Source organism: Ailuropoda melanoleuca, chromosome 12 (genome assembly GCF_002007445.2).
Source record: "Ailuropoda melanoleuca isolate Jingjing chromosome 12, ASM200744v2, whole genome shotgun sequence".
NCBI classification, from domain to species: Eukaryota; Metazoa; Chordata; class Mammalia; order Carnivora; family Ursidae; genus Ailuropoda; species Ailuropoda melanoleuca.
The window spans coordinates 31,661,947-31,676,241 of NC_048229.1; positions in this window are offsets into that span (position 1 = coordinate 31,661,947).

Here is a 14,295-nt window from a genome sequence, read left to right on the forward strand (position 1 = left end):
GCCCCTTCGTTTCCCTGCAGACCCCCCCAGGTGTATCTTCCCCTTCTTCTACAGAGAAAACGTTTTTCACAAATGCACCAGGGAGGGCTATGTTTTGAATCGGAGTTGGTGCTCGTTGACAAAAAATTACAACCAAGATAGAAAATGGAAGCAATGCTCTCCTCATGAGTAAGTTGGCTGGGGAAGAAGGGTGCGTGTGTGTGTGTGTGTGTGTGTGTGTGTGTGTGTGTGTGTTGTGGGGGGTCTCTTAAAGCGGGGAAACTTCTAGTTTAATGCAAAGGGAAGCTTGGGGTCTACATTACCCAGTGATGGATTAGATGGGGGTCAGCAAACGTTCCCTGTCAAGGGCCCATTCGTAAGTATTTTAAGCCTCGCAGGTCTTATGGTCTCTCACATACTCAAGTCTGCCCATAGCACAAAAGTAGCCACAGGCAATAAAAAGCAAATGAACATGGCTGTGTTTATTTATAAATAAAACTTTATTTATAGACCCTGATGTTTGAATCCCATATAATTTTCAGGTGTCACCAAGTATCAGTCACCTTTTGACTTTCATTTTCAGTTAGCCAAGTAAAAATGAGAAGACTAGTAGCTCATGGGTCATTAAAACAGATGGCAGGTTAGATTTCGCCAGCCTTCCCCGAGACTAACAGATCAAAGGGGAACACAGAGCCTCGGTCCCACTGCAGGGAAGGCAAGTGGGGGTGACCTTCGACTCTCCTTGTCCATAAGTAGCCATGCCCTTCAACCCAGCGGTTTCCACTCTATGGCTATGTCCTAAAGAAAGCACTGGGCAGCCACGTGTATGTGAGGACATGGTCACCACGCTGGCCCATAGCGGTTATGGCATCTGCAAGTGTAACTGAATGAGGACAGGCAGCGAACCGGAGTCCCAAAGGTAGATTTAGGGACACGAAAGCTGTCCAAGACCTAATGGCATGTGAGACAGCAGGCAACTTTAAGAAACACAGAAATGTTGAAACACTAGCAAATATGCAGATGATAAATACGGAAAACTGGCAGGCATCGTGGTCATGTTTGCATTGGTGGCAACTTCCGCACTCTTTTTTTTTTTTTAAAGATTTTTTATTTATTTATTAGACAGAGATAGAGACAGCCAGTGAGAGAGGGAACACAAGCAGGGGGAGTGGGAGAGGAAGAAGCAGGCTCATAGCCGAGGAGCCTGACGTGGGGCTCGGATCCCATAACGCCGGGACCACGCCCTGAGCCGAAGGCAGACGCCCAACCGCTGTGCCACCCAGGCGCCCCAACTTCCGCACTCTTAGTAAATCTTTACATACAATCTAATACGTGCAAATGTATGCATGCCTGACTTTTGTTTTTTAAATACTGGTTTCGATTTACACAAGTGATACATGAACAGATGCTCACTTAAACACGGAGGCAGCACGTGAATATGGGGAGTAAAACGTTACCCCTCCCTTTCCTGCTCACATCGCCTCTTTGCTTCCTACTCTCTTCCATGGCGGGAAATCCAACCAGCAGCTAAGGATGTGTTCTTCCGGGTTTATTCTCTGCATGTACACGAAATTAACAATTTTAAGGTTTTTTAAAACGTGAATGGATTATACTATCCCTTTTGTCCCATGACTCGATCTTCATTTAAATATACACGTTATGGCGATTTTTCCACGTGAATGCATAAATCTACCTCACTTTTCTTCATGCTTTCAGCAAATTTCAAAATACAGATATACTATTCTCTGAAAGTATAACTTGCTTGTCTTTAATGGGTACCCTCTACATTGATTTTTAAGTGAGTGTGTGAGGGTTGGCTTTTTAAAAATTATTATTATTAGAATAGCTGAGTGGAATCACTGGGTCAGAGGGTAAGTACTTCTCAAGTGTGTGTGTTACATTTTAGGTTATTCCAAATTACCCTCCGTCAACATTACTAGACTGCCCATTTTTAACTTTCTTAATGCCGAAAATTATCAATTTAATATATGTGTTCAAATAACAGACTAACATGTGTTAAATAATCAAGGAATTAAAATGATCAATAGTGGCATATTGAATTTGAGGGTGAGAGAGAAAGGCTTAATCTTCCTATGGCTTCCGATCTGCAATACATCTGTCTTTCTCCTGTTCTGTTTATTCATGGTAGTTAGTTCTGAGGGGTAGACCAGATCTCCCATCAGAGAGGCAACTGGTCATCCTGTCTTGGAGGGCGATGGACTGTGATACCTCTGTTTTCCTTCCACAGTCTTTAAATAAGTCTTGGTGTCCTTCAAGAGACAGAAGTTCTAGGACTCATCAGCCGCCTCTCAGAATGTATTATTTCCCTGATTATTGTGACAATAAAGATTTGACGTCTCTTCCCTGTGGATGACTTCTTTTGTTGAAAGAAAGGCACGGCCAATGCGCAATGGTAATCAACGCAATGCGGACCGTGGTCGGGTGGGGAGCCAGTAGGACATTTGTGGGGAAGAGCTTGCGTTCAAATCAAGATGCTGGTGAATTGCCAAGTGTATAATCTTTGGTAAGTTAAGTAAGTTCTCAGAGACTCAAGCTTAGAACTGGATCACTTGGCCCTTTCTCTTCTTACCTCCTCCCCGTTCAAAATGCTTACGTCTCTTAGTAGCCAGCATTCTCTTAGATCTGCAACTGGGCTCAATCCATTCAAGCCTCAGCACAATCTTCTTCACAGTTTTAGCCTTTTTTCCGGAAAATCGGCTTAGTCTGCCCACAATAGCCACTCTGCTTCCTGTCATAACACCGCTTTCCCAGGGGGATAAAGAAAATCCTCGCCTTTCTTGCACTGTGTCACTTTGTGGGGTTGTGATTGCCACACTTCTTGCAGAAAAGTCCGGCAGGTTTAGGAATGTTCACCATGTTTGTGAGAGGGCTATCGGCACGGAAAGCTAGAATAATGTTTTTGAGTTTCATCCACTTTGTAGCACACATATCAATATTCATTTCTTTTTTATGGCCGAGTAATATTCCATTCTATGGCTATACCACACTTCATTTATCCATTAATATATATATTTTATAAAGTACATACGTGATATGTGTAAAGCAGGTGAATTTTCACAAGCTAAACACTCCATGTAACTGACAACCATTCTAAGAAACAGATCATTTCCGGGGCACCTGGGTGGCTCAGCCGGTGAAGCATCCGCCTTTCGCTCAGGTCGTGATCCCCGGGTCCTGGGATGGAGCCCCAGATCAAGCTCCTTGCTCAGCTGGGAGTCTGTTTCTCCCTCTACCCTTCCCACCGCCCTCCTACTCGTGATCGATATCTCTCTCTCAGGCTCTCTCAAATAAATAAATAAAATATCTTTTAAAATAAATAAAATAAAATAAAAAGTAAAACCACACTGAGACACCGGGCGAGTGCTACGACAAAACTCCCGAGACAGGGTGGCTTATAAACAACAGAACAATGGAAGTTTCTCTCTCACAGTGCAGGAGGCTGGAGGTCTGAGATCAGGTTGGCCAGCGTGATCCGGTGAGGGCCCTCTTGTGGTCATGGTGGAGGGGTGACAGGGGTGGGGTAGGGGGTGGGCATCCCTCTGCTTGTCTCTGAAGAGGGCAGAAGGGGAGCTAGCTCTCTGGAGCCTCTAAGAGTCCACTCATAATTAATCCATCCACCCTCCTGACCTAATCACCTGCCAAAGCCCCCCCCCCTCCTAATACCATCACCGTGGGCATTAGGTTTTCTAGATAAGAATTTGAAAGGGGCACAAACTTCAAGCCATAGCACTAGCAGAAATGCAAAATTAGGGGCGCCTGGGTGGCTTGGTCAGTTGGGTGACTGCCTCTGGCTCAGGTCACGATCCCAGGGTGCTGGGATCGAGCCCTGCCTCTGGCTCCCTGCTGAGCAAGGAGTCTACTTCTCCTCTCTCCCTCTGCCTCTCCCCACTGCTTGTGCTCTCTCTCTTCAAAAAAGAAAGGAAGGAAGGAAGGAAGGAAGGAAGGAAGGAAGGAAGGAAGGAAGGAAGGAAGGAAGGAACTCTTGAGATTCGAGCTCACGTAACAGTATTTCACTGGGCGAATGCACCAAAACTTATTTTATCCGTTTTATTCCTGATGCGCGTTTGGGAAGTTGCTAGCTTTCCTGCACTTTGACTGTATCATTCCGCAGGTGTCTCGGTGCACGTTTCTGTTGGGCATCCACCGAGGACTGGAACTGCCTGTGCTAAGACGTGTGTGCATTACGATTTAGTAACTTCGGGCCACTGCTTTCCAAAGAGATTGTTCCGATTTAAATCCCGCCAGCCGTGGTTCCAAATCCTTGCCAAATTGATATTTTCTAGCTGTTTGGCTTTAGCTTTGCATCACGGGAGTAGAAACAAATATTACGTTACCTCTGTCTTTTTCCTGCTTTTCTCCCATTGAACCCACAGCGCCTCTCCCATCCGGCCCAAGGTCCAGGCTCGGAAGCGGCGGCGCGTGGGTGCCCCCTGGTGGCCTTAGGGCGTCACAACAGGTATGTGCGCACCCCGTTTCTTTCTGTTACCCCAGGGCGGCCCGGAATGAACCCCACCTTTGATCTGACCTGTGTCTCTAGGCACGTTGTTAATTGTAACAACACTATTAAAACTACACTAGTTTAGAGGTATTTCCTGTTAAGCACTTATTTGAAGGAATTTCAGATAAAGAATAAAAAAAATGGTGTGTGTGTGTGTTTTACGAACAAAATCACTGGTGGGTACTGTGTTCGCTTACTATAAAAACAACACCCTTAAAAACCTTTCTTTTTGTGGCACTGGATCTTTTTAGATGGCTTTTAGCGAAAGGGACAATCAGAGCCATTCTGAATTTTCTTTTAGTGAAGTAAAGTCTGGTGTGGTCTTAATAATGACAGCGATATTCAACTGCCTGAATCCATCAACTCCTCAGCAGAGATTCGGATTTTTTTTTTTTAATTTGAGAGAAGGAGAGAGAGGGAGCGTGAGCAGGGGAGAGAAGTAGAAGGAGAAGGAGAAACAGACTCCCTGCTGAGCAAGGAGCTCGATATGGGGCTCGATCCCAGGGTGGGATCATGACCTGAGCGGAAGGCAGACGCCTAACCGGCTGAGCCCCCCAGGCGCCCCTGGAAGCAGAGATTTGACAGAACAGATCTCAAGCTTTGCACAGTAGACTCCCAGTGCCCGGGTCTTATCCCCAGAGAAACGGCATAATTGGCGGGGGCTGTGGGAATGTTAAAAGCCCCAGGCAGCCTTAATGGGCGGCAGAGTTTGAGACCCATCATTTAGAGCAGTGGTTCTTCAAGCGTCCGACCCGACCCGGCAGCATGAAGATTAGCCTCGCCTGAGAACTGAGAAATGCAGAGTCTCAGGCCCCACCCAGATGTACTGGAGCTGAACCAGGGATCTGGACGGAAAGGGGGTGTCTAACCTGAGATGCCTCCCCGAGATGAGCACTTTGCAGGGACCTACGAGGCTCTGGCAGACATGGAGGGAGCTAGGTTCCTGGGCGGGTTGGTTGGAGGGCTCGGTTAATACGGACGAGGTATCGAACACCCCACGTTCCCTCTGGCCAGACACACCTGGGTGTCAGGCGATGACTGTGTCCCACTCAAACAGTGCTCCATCCTCTGCACCACTCAGAGTCTCAGTTTGTCGCTCCCAGGAAATGGGTTACCTCTTCTATCTTCTCTAAGAAAGGGCGCTCCATACAAACCGAGACTGGAAACTGATCATTCCTCCAGCCACCTAGACAATGGCTGTATCCTTTGCATCCTTTCCACACTTTGTTCCTCCAGGACAATGGGACATCTTGTGTCCCTGGGGCTGAATCTATCCCACACCGTTCCCTGGATATCTCAAAATGGGTTTCCTCTGTGCCTGCTGATTCAGAGACCCCGTCTGTCCCTTCTGGCTAATGGCTCCTTGCTTCCAGTCTCACCGGGGTTTCGGCTTGGCTCCCTTCTCCCCTCTCTCCACTCCCCACCAGGTAAATACTCTTCTACTGGCACCACTTCCATCTGCAACCCAGAGCACCCAGAACAGAATCGAGCTTCTTGAACTCAGCTCATTGGTGGAAGTTACAAACAATGGACTCTTTTCATATACCCAGAGTTCTTGTCCTCCACGCCCTGTCGCTGAGTCTGAAAGCTTCACTTCCTCCAGAGTAAAACACAGCAGATTCTTACCTCTACCAAGGATGCCATGGGTGCCAAGGGACCCACAAGGATCACCATGAAAACCACCAAAGGGGAGCACTCTGAATCATAGGGATCACCATGGGTCCCACCAGACCAACAGTGTTGGCTGGCCACGTGACTGAATGATCAACAGTGCTGTGATCTTTTTTGCGACGATTTGGAAAACAGAAATTCTTGCTCTGGTGCTATGTTGAAGGATAGATACAGGGAAGTCCCAAGACCTGCCTTTGATTAGTTACCACCCCCCCCCACCCCGCTCCTTCCTGAGCTGAGCGGAAGGTCCCGATGCTTCCCTTGGCATGGTCCGCACACAGCCCAGGAAAAGTTTCCTGGGGGACATCAAAGGTCCTTGGATTCAGAGGGGGCAGGGAGGCTGGGGCTGCTTAGGTAAAAGGTGAAATGTAATTGGAAAGGTGAGAAGGGCGGGATCTGTACTGCTTAAACCACTCGCTTTCTGTGCAGCCAGTCAAGGCAAAAGCAAATTGTCTCCCCTGATACAAAATCCATCCATTTGCCATTCCGCGATGGCCGATTGGTGCCTGGAGGGGTTCCCAGGGTCCCTCCCCCGCCCCAGGGTGTGAGTCTGAATCTCATCTAACCCCTACCCGTCTACACCTAGAAAGCCCTCAGGGATTCTCCCAATCTCAGCTCCGTCTCCTGGGATGGATGCAAAATTAGATTTCTCCCAGGGGCGACTGGGGTGAGGTTTCGGTGGTTTGTGGGTACATCCTTAGCAGGGTCTGTCAGATAAGGAGGGGCTTTCAGTACATCCTGGCAGTGTCTCCACATCCCCACACCACACACACACACACACACACACACACCCCAGAGCCGGTCACATGACTGTCCCTCCCCCAAATCTGATCTAATTCTCTCTTGGCTCTGCTGAGGCCGGCCTGGTCTAAGAGGATTGGAGCATTTGCTAAATGGGACCGGGACAGGGTCAGAGAACCGGCTGGTGGGGAGACCCAGGGGCCAGGATGGCCACGGGGGGGGGTGACAGCAGAAGTTGGGAAGGGGGGGGACATAAAGGGGCCGAGAGAAGGGGTAAGGAGTTCTCCTGGAGTGTTGGGAAGAGTGGTTGAGAATGTCAAAGAAGGGCCTAACTCTAGCTGTTTACGAGAGGTCCATGAACTTTATTAATTTTCAAAGTATCAATCCCCAGACAAGGTCCAGGTTAAGTCATTAGAATTAAAAGCATTGAACCAGGTTCTTGGATACAAATGAAATGTATCAGCTGAATCCTCTATTTGGCACAGATTGGAAAAATAGAATTTTCAATTATCACCTAAAAAGTCAGGATCAAATCCTACGACTAAACGTCCGGAAGGATGTCCATAAGACCCCTGTGGTATGAACTGAGAACGTTTGGTGGAGAGCCTTTCTAAACAACCAAAAGAAAGAATAAGTAATATCCTTGGATTGGAGGGCTCCGTAGGGTAAAGATGTCCACTCCTCCCCAAATCATTTACGGATTGAATGCAATTTTGATTAAATTCCCAGTGAGGTTGCTTGAGGCTGGTAGAAAGCTCTCGAAGTGTCCACAAAGCAAGCAGAGGCGGGGAGCAGAGGTTCCGGGGGACACCTGGGACCCCACAGAAATGCCCACAGGCGCCCTGAGTACCAGCGGGGAGGCTCACAGCAGCATGACACGTGGTGACCTTGACCTCAGTGAGCACAAGGTGACACCTCAGTAGGTGGGATGAACGGGGTGAGTTCCCACCGCAGAGGAGTAATTGGGGTGCAGCCCGACCTGCCACCGCTGTCCCCACACACATGGAGGCCGTGCGCGAAGATGGAGGACACCCTAGTCCGTCTGACCCCAGGGGAACCACAGGACTCTGTGGGGACAGATTCCCCTATAAACTCAGTAACAGCACCCCCGAGTCACTGCCATCGGCAGGGTCACCTCCCTCTTGGGATCCGGACATCAAAGGGGAAAGAGGGTTCCTCCAAGGATCTTGGGGCGAGAGGGGCCTCGTGAAATTGGGGGCCAGCACGGGGTCTGGAGAGAAGTCCAAGGCAGAGGAGTCCTGAGGCCTGGCTGGGTCCGGAGCTGGGACAGGGGTCTGTGCGGCAGGAACACCCTCCGGGGAGCAGTGCTCTGGGTCCCGCTGGGTTCTGCTGCCCTGGAGATCAGTGCGGGGCTGAGCCACGCTGGAGAGGCCTGGGATCCCTAGGAATGGGGGGCTAGCAGGGACCAGGGCCCGGCTGGGGACAGGGGCAGGAATAGAGGCAGCCTGGATGGGGACAGGGAGGGGGACAGGGACAGGTGCGGGGGCTCCATAGCCCCTCAGTGCAGTGGGGGCTCCTTGACCTCACCCTTGGGCAGTCCCTGCAGCCTGGCATGCTTGGCTCTGTGGTTTTTGAACCACACCTGGAAAGAGGGACAGAGGGGACAAGGAGGAGGTGTGAAAGGGCTTGCCTCTGTCCCAGGGCTGAGGCTCTTGGGAGAAAAATTCGGGCCTCATACTGCTCTCTATGGCCCCAGGCCCAATTCGAGGCCCCTGGGGTGCAGCAGAGGGCAGAAGGGGCAGGGTGTGGACAGAGGGTCTCCCACCTTCCCACAGGCCCTGAGTGCTGGCGCCTGGAGACCCACTGGGGCTTCAGTCTGGGCGGGGTCACATTGGCTGGTTTGGACAGCACAGGGGATGAGATGAACTTGGGGTCCAGCCCTGGGGCTACACAGGGGGCCCCTTGCTAGCTGTGTGGGACCCTCTGGCCTCAGTCTGCTCAGCGGTAGTGGGGAGGGCCCAGCCCCTGGAAGTGCCACCTTCCCAGTGGGTCTCGTGAAGACTGGGGACACGGGGGCGCGGGGGTCGTACCTGAATTTGCTATTCATCCAGGTCGAGCCTCGCTGCCAGGGCCTAGCTCAGGAATCGGTCGTCTCGAAATGCTTCTCCATCCCCTGCAGCTGTTCCCTTTGGTACACGCTGCGATCCTTCCGATCCCTCCAACCCTTCCGGGTCCTCCAGAGCGTTGGGGTGCTGGGGGGCCTGGCCGAAGGAAACAGGGTCAGACAAGCCACAGAGACAGCCCCCAGCCCGCCAGCGCCCCTCCCTGCCGGGGCCAGGCCGCTGGGAGCAGGTGAGAGGCTTGNCCCCCTGCCGGGGCGAGGCCGCTGCGAGCAGGTGAGAGGCTTGGGCCTGGGGTAGGAGGCACAGCTGTGCATTCGGGGCGGCCTGTGGACCAGGCGCCCTGGGGTCAGGCCCTGGCTCTTCCCCTTCCAGCCCAAGTCCCTGTGCATGTCTGGGCCTCAGTGTCCACTTCCTTGAAATGGGCCGGAGAACAGCTCCTGTCTTATGATGCCAGGGCCCACAGCCNCCTGTGGACCAGGCGCCCTGGGGTCAGGCCCTGGCTCTTCCCCTTCCAGCCCAAGTCCCTGTGCATGTCTGGACCTCAGTGTCCACTTCCTTGAAATGGGCCGGAGAACAGCTCCTGTCTTATGATGCCAGGGCCCCCAGCCACCGAAGGCTGCTGGCTCAGGGGGGCTCCCGCCTCACCCAGCCCCCCAGCCCCTCCAATCGAGGGCCAAAGCCCCCCTCACACTTGCAGGGGGCGTCTGTGCACCAGGCCCTCTGCTCAGCGTACCCCAAGAATTTAAGGGCATGGCCCAGTTCCACAGAAGTCCCCACAGCACAGTGTGGGACCCCTCCCCTGCCCCCCACCAACAGGGGGCCTCCTCTGGATGCCCAGAAGGCCTCCCCAGCCTCAGCCACAGGGGCTGGCCCCACGGCGCACCCCCGGCCCCGGCCCCTGGGCCCTCAGGNCCACCAACAGGGGGCCTCCTCTGGATGCCCAGAAGGCCTCCCCAGCCTCAGCCACAGGGGCTGGCCCCACGGTGCACCCCCGGCCCCGGTCCCCGGGCCCTCAGGCAGGCCCAGGTCCACCTGCGGGAGGGTCTGGCCCCTGCATCCTCGCTGCTCCTCGGCGGCCTGCGTGTGAGGCTCTGCCCACAGGACCTGGGGCTTAAATCCCACCGGCAAGCTGTGCCCACCCAGACCCAGCCTGAGGGTCCCGGGACTCTCCCTCTCTCACCCACCCTCAGCCCCGCCCCTACAGGAGTCAGCGAGTGAGTAATCCTTTCCACCCTGTGGGGGGGGCGGGGCTGGGGGCTGGGACCTCAGTGGAAGACCGCCTTGGTCCCACACTTGGGAGCTCTTGCCCAGGGGAACCCCACATGGCCCATGGTGCGGGGTCCACGTCCCAGGAAAGGGCCCCTCCAGCCAGTGTCCTGGGGCCATCCCATCCCTTCCCAGTCCTGGGAGCCCCAGCCTCCCACTTCCCCACCCAGCCTCCAGCCTCTCCTGACTGGTCGGTCCAGCGGCCTCTCCCCAGCCCCCCAATGCCACTCTCACCTTCTCGTCTTTTCTAAGTGGTCCCTGAGTCCTGGACAGAGGGGTGCTCAGACACGCTGGCCCCGATGCTGATTTGGGGTCCGTGCTGGTTTTCCTATAGGATGGAGGCCAATGGGGGTGCAGGTGGACGGCGGCCCCTTCTTCCCAGTGAACGAATGAAAGGGGGCTGCTCTGGGTGCTGGACTCAGGAGCTGGGTGCCCCTCAGGCTGCTGAGACCCACATCTAGACGGCACGCTGAGCTCCTCCCTGGAGAAGGGTCTGCTTGGGACTCGAGTCAGGGGAGAACACAGCTTGGGAGGGCTTTTATTTTCCTCAGCGCGAGATGAAGGGTAGGTGATCAGACCCAAAATGAGGCAAAGAAAGCAAAGGGATCTTGTTATTGGAAGTTGGCCTCCGTGTCTCATGGTGGCATCTGCCCTAAGTGGACATTCGCGCCCCTTCCTTTCTGTTTTCTTTTCATCAAGTTACTTAACATACAATACAATGTGCTCCTTCCTTTCTGCAAGATTCTGCCTTAATTGGACACTTTATTTCCTCCTTCTCGGGCAGGTGGGAACACACGGGTCACCACGTCAATGGCTCTGCTGTCCCCAAGGAGCAACTAGCAATTTCCTTGGTGCATAAGATGTGACCAGAGGCCACCTTCTCTCTCATTATTTTTTCCTGAAAGATTTTATTTATTTATTAGAGAGAGAAGGAGAGCGAGCAGGAGAGAGAGTGAGAAGCTGCGGGGGGTGGGGAGGGGGGAGACGGAGAGGGAGAAGCAAGCATTTAAATGGTACATTTAAGACATTAAATGTACCATTTTGTGGATGAGATTGGCCCAGATTGAGAAGAAGGGTCTCACCTGGGTTGGGGGTGGGACTGTACGAGCACTCCCACCCGTCTTAAGGGTTAACTTGCTTCAAGCTTCCTGCTTGCTGACCTAAACCCCACAGTTTGTAGCAGAATTCACCTGCTTCCTGACATCCCACAGACCCCTGGCCTTGAAGCACAAAGGACCAAACTTTCCTGAAGGGGAGGCCCTGGGTAACAGCCACGGGTGTCCTCAGTGATGGGTTCCCAGTGCAGGGAAGAGTCTGGGTGCAGGTTGTCGGGCTGTTGGCCCAGCCTTTACTGGGAGACACCTGGGAGCCTTGATGACTGGCCGATTATTGGGGGGCTCTGGAAGGACAATGGTCAGCTGCCCAGCACCAGCTTCTCCTGCACGTGGCCCCCTCACCATTTCCCACAACTTCTCCTTTAAACCCTCCGGCTGCCCCCAGGAGAAGAGGGTGGACTTTGAGACGTTAGTCCACCATCGTCCCCAGTCCCCAGCCTCCTCAGTAAGGCCAGGTTTCCTTTCCCATCAACGCTTGCGTCTTGAGTATTGGCTTTCCAGCAGCCAACCTGAGTTCGGAAGCGGTCCTCTGTCCCGTAATGGGGATGCGGAGTCTGACCGTCTCACGCTTTTGGAGAGCAGGTTGGTTTTTGAGAGCCCTGTGAGAGCTGTCTGTGTCCCTCAGCCAAGGACCGACAGGAGGACGCGGGAGTGGAGCACATGTGGGTTTATCATCTCCTAACTAGGGGCATCTTGGTAAGAGGGTGTTTGAAAGGACCCGTGCAGGACATGGGCTTGTATTTTATTTGGGGGGGGAAGGTTCAAAGAAAAGTGATTTTAGTGCACAAAAGAATTGAAGTCAGGGGGACACCTGGGTGGCTCAGTCGGTTAAGCGTCTGCCTTCGGCTCGGGTCCTGCGATCGAGTCCCACAGGGGCTCCCTGCTCAGCGGAGAGCCTGCTTCTCCCTCTCCCTCTGCTGCTCCCCCTGCTTGTGCTCTCTCTCTCTGACAAATAAATAAATAAATAAATAAATAAATAAATAAAATCTTAAAAAAAAAAAAAGAATTGCAGTCAGGGACTCAAGCAGATCCTGGTACACCCATATGGCTAGAGACCGAAAGTAGATTCTAGGTTACCAGGGGCTGGGAGGAGGGGCCGGGGGCATGGGGAGGTAGTGTTTAATGGGAACAGAGTCTCAGTTTGGGACAACGGAAAAAGCCCCGGCGGTGGATGGTGGTGACTGTTGCACGACCTTGTGCAAGTACTTAACACCAGTGAATCGTGCATTTAAAAATGGTAAAAAAGATGCCTTTTGTGTTCTGTAGATTTTACCGCAATTTTTTTACAAAGATACTATTTTATTTTAGAGAGGGAGCACGAGCGGGGGGCAGGGGCGGGCGGAGGGAGAGAATCTCAAGCAGACCCTGTGCTGAGCGCACCGAGCGCAGAGGGCAGTGGGGGCTCGATCCCACGACCCTGAGATCATGACCCGAGCCGACACCGAGAATTGGACGCTCAACCCCCTGAGCCGCCCAGACGCCCCTACTTTACCACAATTGTTAAGAAAGGAAGCGAGACTGTGCTCTGGGTTGAATGATGTCGGCAAACGGAGGTCTTGCTCTGATGGGGCGTCTGGTCTCAAAGGCGAGGAGCTGCAGTGTCGGGAGCCGTGGGGAGCGCGGCCAGGGTGCCCCATGCCAGCCGGCGTGGGGAGCAGCCGTGTCTTTGGCGGTCTGGACAGCATTTGTGTTTCTCGTAGCAATCAGACATGATTAACCGGGAGGCCACTTCAACACAATGGGAGACTGACCTTGTCCCTTTGTGTTTCGTGGCCTCGCTTCTAGGGGGCAGGAGGTCACTAAGTCCTGGTCGTGAGAGCCCAGCCAGCTCCTGGCCCTTGGGGGCTGCTTTCTCTTCCTCCTAGTTAGCAAACCCCTTGAGGTCAACACCCCAAACGCTGCTTGGAGCAGCTGGGGATGCCTGGAGGTCCTTACGATTATCAGCAAAGACCCTCCCCAGACGGGCTTGGTTTGCCCCATCCATACAATGGGATTATGTCAGGGTCCACCCCCCAGCCCCCGGCCCCACAGACAGGGGAGCCTTCACAGCTGACATCTGCTCCGGAGAGAACCTGTCACAGCAGCTGGGAGAACCCACCCCTGGCCCCACGGCTCTGTCCCCCGGGACAGAGTCACTGGGTGTCTGCCTGGTCTCCACCCTCGAGAACAGATCACACAGTTATAATTACCTGGTGAACGAGCTTCCCTCCCTAACACCTCCTGACAGCCGGGATTTTCAAAATCTGTGTGCCTCCGAATCCCCTAGAAGGCTTGTTAAAACCCGGACTACCGCGCCTCCCCCGCCCCCCTAGTTTCTGATTCTCTGGGTCTGGGGGCGGGACCCCAAATTTGCATTTCAGACAAGTTCTCAGACAAGTTCCCAGATGATGCTGAGGCGACTGGTCTGAATCCGAGAAGAATCAGGGACCAGAAGAATCAGGGACCGTACTTTGAGAACCAGCTCTATAGGGGAATGCCGCCCTCGTCCCCCCCACCCCGCGCCCCGCCACCGCCGACCTCGTCCCCCTGAGCCCCTACCCACCTGGCCATGGTCCCAGAGCTTAGCTTCTTTTAGGGGCAGGAAGGGGCCAGCCAGGCAGAAGCAGGCTCCCCGCTGAGCAAGAAGCCTGATGCGGGGCTCGATCCCAGGATCCTGAGATCATGACCTGAGCCGATGGCAGACGCTTAACAACTGCACCCCCCAGGCATCCCAAATATAACGTTTTCCATAAGGTTCTTTTGCAGATACCCTTTATCAGATTAAGGAATTCACTTCTCTTCCTCATTTCTAAAAGTTCGTTATTTTTCATTAAAACAAAGGATTTTGGGGGCGCCTGGGTGGCGCAGTCGTTAAGCGTCTGCCTTCGGCTCAGGGCGTGATCCCGGCGTTCTGGGATCGAGCCCCACATCAGGCTCCTCT